The 5,588-nt window shown below is 35.6% G+C and overlaps 1 long non-coding RNA gene and 1 pseudogene across 1 annotated transcript in view; both read right to left on the bottom strand.

Moving 5' to 3' along the window:
• Positions 1–908: 908 nt before the first annotated feature.
• LOC111745928 lies at positions 909–1,027 on the bottom strand (annotated as a pseudogene).
• A 220-nt stretch (positions 1,028–1,247) lies between these two features.
• Positions 1,248–5,588, bottom strand: part of LOC111745924 — a 7,094-nt gene continuing 2,753 nt past the window's right edge. Inside the window, exons 3-4 of the long non-coding RNA XR_002782850.1 lie at positions 4,333–4,505; positions 1,248–1,392 (exon numbers count right to left, since the gene is read on the bottom strand). This is a non-coding gene — a long non-coding RNA (uncharacterized LOC111745924). The remainder of the gene's footprint in view (positions 1,393–4,332; positions 4,506–5,588) is intronic.

The raw sequence follows: 5,588 nt of genomic DNA, 5'->3' as shown, positions 1-5,588 counted from the left end.
TTTTTTTTTTTTTTTCTTTCCACATAAGGAAAGGTTAAGAGAGGCCAAAATAAAGCTGGCAATTTCTCCCAAGCCACAGGGCCCAATTTCTGCAGTGGTGCTCATTCATTGGAATAGCTCTGTTCTTAGGGCCACGCAACACATCGTTCATTATTGTCTGTGACATTTCCTCAGAAACGTAGCAGTGAATCTCCAGGTTTCCCAATTGCGCTCTTTCTTTAAGATCCAGTGTTAAAGTTCCCTCCTGTAAGAAGCCTTTCCTGATCCCTCTAGTAGCTTGAACTCCCATATTATTTAATATAAATATCCATTGTGCTATTTGCTACTAGTAAGAAGAAAGTGCTGTATATTAGTGGAAAGTGTCCTAGTATCAGATCAAAACATTATTTCATGGCCTGTGAAGATCTAATATCTTTCTTAAGGTTCTAAAAATCTTCAAGGGGGCTGAGGTTTTCATAATCATCTGTGCTTTAGGTTTCCATGTTGGTGTATGCTCTCTCTATTCTGCAATGTCTAGACCTAGGCATGAAACTCAAGCTCTTTTTTTCTTTCATAAGTCTCATTTTTTTTATTTCCTAACAGATTTCTTAGTTGTAAATTATTGAATATCATTTTGAAAATAAGTTTACCAGCTGATTTTATAAAATGTGTTTGTTCATTTTTTGGATAAGTTCAATGGAGATACCTAATATGAAACTACAGAGTGAGAAATGCACTACATTCATTTTTCAGCTGAAAAATCATACCATCTCTTTCTGAGAGCATTTAGGACCTCAGTGTATATTGCATTGTCAAGCTTTTTCTTTCTTTCTTTTTTTAATTTATTTTTTTCGGCGAGGCAACCCTTGGTTGATCTCACAGATTGCAAGGACCTTGTCAGTTTACAATTCCTTATTTTTTATTTTTTATGCCTACAGCACCTGGTCTTCCTAGGTGGTCTCCCATCCAAGTACTAACCAGGCCCGACCCTGCTTAGCTTCCAAGATCAGACAGGATCGAGCTTGTTCAGGGTGGCATGGCCATAGACAAACTCTTCCTTGATGTCCTGAAAAGAAATTCACTTGCACAAAGCTTTCATAAATGTAGATTTTGCTAAAGACTTGGCTATCACTCAATGCAATAACACAGCACAAACAGCAAACAACTTTATATCAATATAATCACACCTACCACCTTTCTTATTTTTATTTTTTGTTTAGCATATTAGTCTGCTCGGGCTGCCTTAACAAAATACCACAGACTGTGGGTGCTTGCTTATACAACAGAAATTTATTTTCTCACAGGTCTGAAGCCTGAAAGTTCAAGATTAAGGTGCCATCAGGTTGGTTTCTGATGAGGTCTCTCTTCTTAGCTTGTAGACAGCTGTCTTTTGCTGTGTCTTCACAGCTGTCACTTCATGCAGATGTGGAGAAGGAAAGAGAGAGAAAGAGAAATTTCTGGTGTCTCTTTCTCTTATACAGACGTGGGTCCTAATGAATTAGAGTGCTACCCCAAAGATTTCATTTAGCCTTAATTACCTCCCTTAAGGCACTATCTCCAAATATAGTCACATTGGGCATTAAGGCTTCAACATATGTTATCTGGTGATGGAAACACAATTTCAGTCCATAACACATAATATGTCTTTTTCTATCTATCCTTAAACTTTCAACATATTTATGTTTTGAAACTTAAAGTGCATTTCTTGTAGATAGAATTGTCTTGAATCTTGCTTTTTGATCTAGTTTGTCATTCTGTTATTTTAGTTGGGGAATTTTAGTCCCTTTATGTTTAATAAGATTATCAATATGTTTGGGTTGAAGTCTACTGTCTTGCTACTTGTTTTTATTTGTTTTGTTGTTGTTGTCCTCTAATGATCCTTTTGTTTCCTAATTATATATATTATTGGAATTCCATTTTATTTCCTCTATTTTGGCTTCTCGTCAATACTTTTATTACTTTTTAGTGTTGCTCTAGAGCTAACAACATGTATCTTTAACTTATCAAAATAAATCTATTTATATTCGTTGTTATACTACCTCTCCCTGTACACCTGATTCTTCACACTATTTTTGTTCGTTTCTCACTTCACACATGACAGTTATTTCCCATTTCACAAATGGAATAACATTATATTTCTGGTTACCCACATTTTGTTCTTTGTACTTTGTTGTCATATATTTTATTTCTAAATAAGTTATGATGTTATTATTTTTGCTCTAACAAGTTCGTTGTCTTTTAAGAGAATTCTGAGAAAAAGTAATCTTTTATGTTTAAATTCTCTTTTAAATACATTTTCAGGGATGCTGTTTATTTCTGCCTGTAAATCTGAGTCTCCATTTTATATCAATGGCCTTCAGCCTAAAGAGCAAGCTTCAGCATTTCTCTTAGTGTAGGTCTACTGACATCAAATTCTCTTAGCTTGCATTTATCAAAAATGTCTTTATTTCATCCTAGCTTTTGAAGAATATTGTTGACGAATATAGAATTTTGAGTGGACAGTTTTTTTTCCTTTCATGACTTTCAAATGTTCCATTGTCTTCTTGCCTCCATTGTTTCCGATGAGAAGTTAGCAATAATTGTTTCCCTATATAGCGTCTTTGTTTTTTGATTGCTATTGAGATCCTTTTTTTCTTTTGTTTTCATAGTTTGACCCTAATATACCTAGGTGTGGTTTTCTTCGTGTTTGTCCTACTTGGCGTTTACTGAGTTTTTTAAATGTATAAATTTATGCCTTTAATAAATATGGAAAAGTTTCAGCCATTTTTGTTTTCAAATATTTTTCTTCCCCATTTTCACTCTCTTCTTCTGGTACTCCTATTATATGTATTTTGACCAGTTGATACTGTTCTGAAGATCCCTGAGCTTTTGTTCATTTTTCTTCAATCATTTCCTTTTCTTTCCTCAGATAGGATAATTTCTGTTGATTTGTCCTCAAGTTTGTTATGCTTCTGTCTCCACAACGTTTTGTTAAGTCTATCAATCTAGTCAATTTTTAAATTTTAGTTATTATGTATTTTAGTTCTAGCTTTTATATGGTTTTAATACCTCTTTGAATTTCCTATTTGTTCGCTCATTAAGAGCATCTACCTTTAATTCTTTGAAAATATTTAAAATTATTACTTTAATGTAATTGCTAAATCCAACAGCTGAGTTACTTGGAATTGTTTTCTTGACTATGGGTCACGTTTTTCTATTCTTTGCATGCTAATAATTTTTGTTGGTATACTGGACATTGTTGACAATATATTGTTGAGATCTTGAATTCTGTTATCTTCCTCTGAAAAAGTGTGATTTTTGTTCTAGTACACAATAAGGAGTTCTATTACTTGAATGTTTGTATTCTTATTTTTTCTGCTTTAATATGGAGGCTCTGTGGAAAGCTCAATGTCTTTCTTGAGCTCCTCTAACTTGATGAAGCCAACACATGAATCTGTGTCCCTTGTGGATATTGTGGGGGCTTGGCTTTAGGCTTTTTTTATGGCGGAACTAAAGTTGTGCTATCAAATATGCTAGCCGCATGTAGCTATTTAAATTTAAATTTATATAAAATAAAATAAATTTAAAAATCATTTCCTTAGTTGTACTAGCCATATTTTGAGTGCTTGATAGCTACATGTAGCTAGTGATTATCATTTTGGACAGCACAAATAACATTAATATCATTGCAGAGCTCTACTGGTCAGTAGTTACTAAGACTGTGCCTTACGTTAGGATGTGGTCCTCATTCTTATGTTATTCTCCTTTTGGTGTCTCAGCTGGAGGCCTGAGTATGAACAATTTCTACTTTATGGGTGAACTGAATCTTTTCTGTTCTCTAGCACTGCTTAACTTGTAGTATCTTTGTTCTATTCTCTACCTTGTTATAGCTGCTCTCTGGCAAGCCTGTGTACTTTCTCCATGAGCATATACATAGCCTAGCTTTCAGCCAAGGACTCTATAAGACACAAACTTCTAGGGACTCCTGTCTGTGCAGTTTACCCCTCCCTCAGCCTTCCCTCACAATTCCAGCCATTTCAGCTGTTATGATCTCTTAGTTCTCCTTCCTCAGCTCATCAGAATCATATGTTGTGCATGGATTCAAGCTCAGTGCTCTGCAGTGGGGGAAATTATTCCCAGAAAGAGAGCTGGCGGCAATTGTGGGGCTCCCGTTGTGAACGACCCTTCTGTCAGGGATCCCAGTCTTGTGCTGCCTGTTATCCAATGCCAGAAAACTTTTGCTTTCCATATTTTGTCCAGTTTTGTTTTTGTTTGTCTAATGGTGGCAGACATATTTCACACGAGTGATTGCATTGTATCCTGAAGTAGAACCCCAATAATTAGCAAGCAACATAAAAATAAAAAATTACCTACCCTGTTTTTTAAAAGTTCCTTTGCTACTGAATTTTTCTCAACACCTGGCATCTCATTGTCTTGATGGTTTCTCTTCCTTTGTTCCTATTATTTTTTTCCCATTTAAATTCTATGGGAAACTCCAAATTCTTTCCTTGTATCATGCAGAGAATTCAGCTCTCCACAGCTCCTGTCTTCAAAAGTATATAACCAAAGTTATAGAAATTCTTAGCAGAAAAAAAGCCCTCCTCCCATTTAGCAGGATCTGCCCTCTTTAGAAGATGATTGTAGTTATAGAAAGCAAAACAATTTTTTCTGTTCTAATTTTTACTGTTATTGTATTATTAGCAAACTCATCCCCATGCTTTTCTTCCTGACCTCCTTCAAATCTATTCTCTACCCATTGATCAGAATAATATATTTCTAAAGCACAAATATGACTATGTCACTCTTCAGTTGCTTCCCCTAGCATATAAGATAGGATCTCATATCCTCAACTGACATAAAAGTCCTTCTACCAACTGTTCCTTTCTATGTCTCCAGCTTTATCTTTTGTTATTTTGCACACGCCCCTAACACACACATACACATACACTCACACACACGCTACAAGTATAGCTCCTGCAAAACTGGAGTCTTCGTGGGTCTCAAAACACATCAAGCTATTTCTTTCCTCTATTTCTTTTCTCAGGCTGTTTCCTCCCCTCCCTCCAACTTTTCCATCTTTATGTGGCTATCCCAACTCATTCTTTAAGACTGAGCTTTGAAAGGTTTTCCTTCTGAAAGGATTCTGTGGTTCTGACCTTCCACAGTTGGATCAGATACCTCTTCAGGGCTCTTACTGAGCTCCCTGCTGCCTACCTCCCCACACAGACAAAGAGAGTAGGACACTGTCTGTTTTGTTTGGTTTCACCTGTGCTTAGTGGAGTACCTGGCACAAAGTATATGTTAATTTGTGCATTCATTTATCCACTCAATAAATGTTTATTGAGTATATAGTATGTGTAGGGTACATTGTTTCAAAATCTCTGCCCTATGGGAGTTTGTATTCTGGTGAGAAAGGCAGAAAACAAACAAATAGATATAATATAATTTAGGAAGTGATAAGTCTATGGAGAAAAATAAAGCAAAGTAAGGACAAAGCAAGCAATAGGATGCTGTTTTGGATAGAGTGTCTCTCTAATCAGGTGACATTCAAGCAGAAACCTGAATAAAGCAAGGGAAAGAGCTGTGCAGATATCTAGGGGTACATCATTCTAGAAGAGAGAATAAAGAAT

This window comes from Pteropus vampyrus, unplaced genomic scaffold, assembly GCF_000151845.1.
Source record: "Pteropus vampyrus isolate Shadow unplaced genomic scaffold, Pvam_2.0 Scaffold170, whole genome shotgun sequence".
NCBI lineage: Eukaryota > Metazoa > Chordata > Mammalia > Chiroptera > Pteropodidae > Pteropus > Pteropus vampyrus.
The sequence above is the reverse complement of the archived record's forward strand: the minus strand, read 5'-3'. Positions and strand labels throughout refer to the sequence as shown.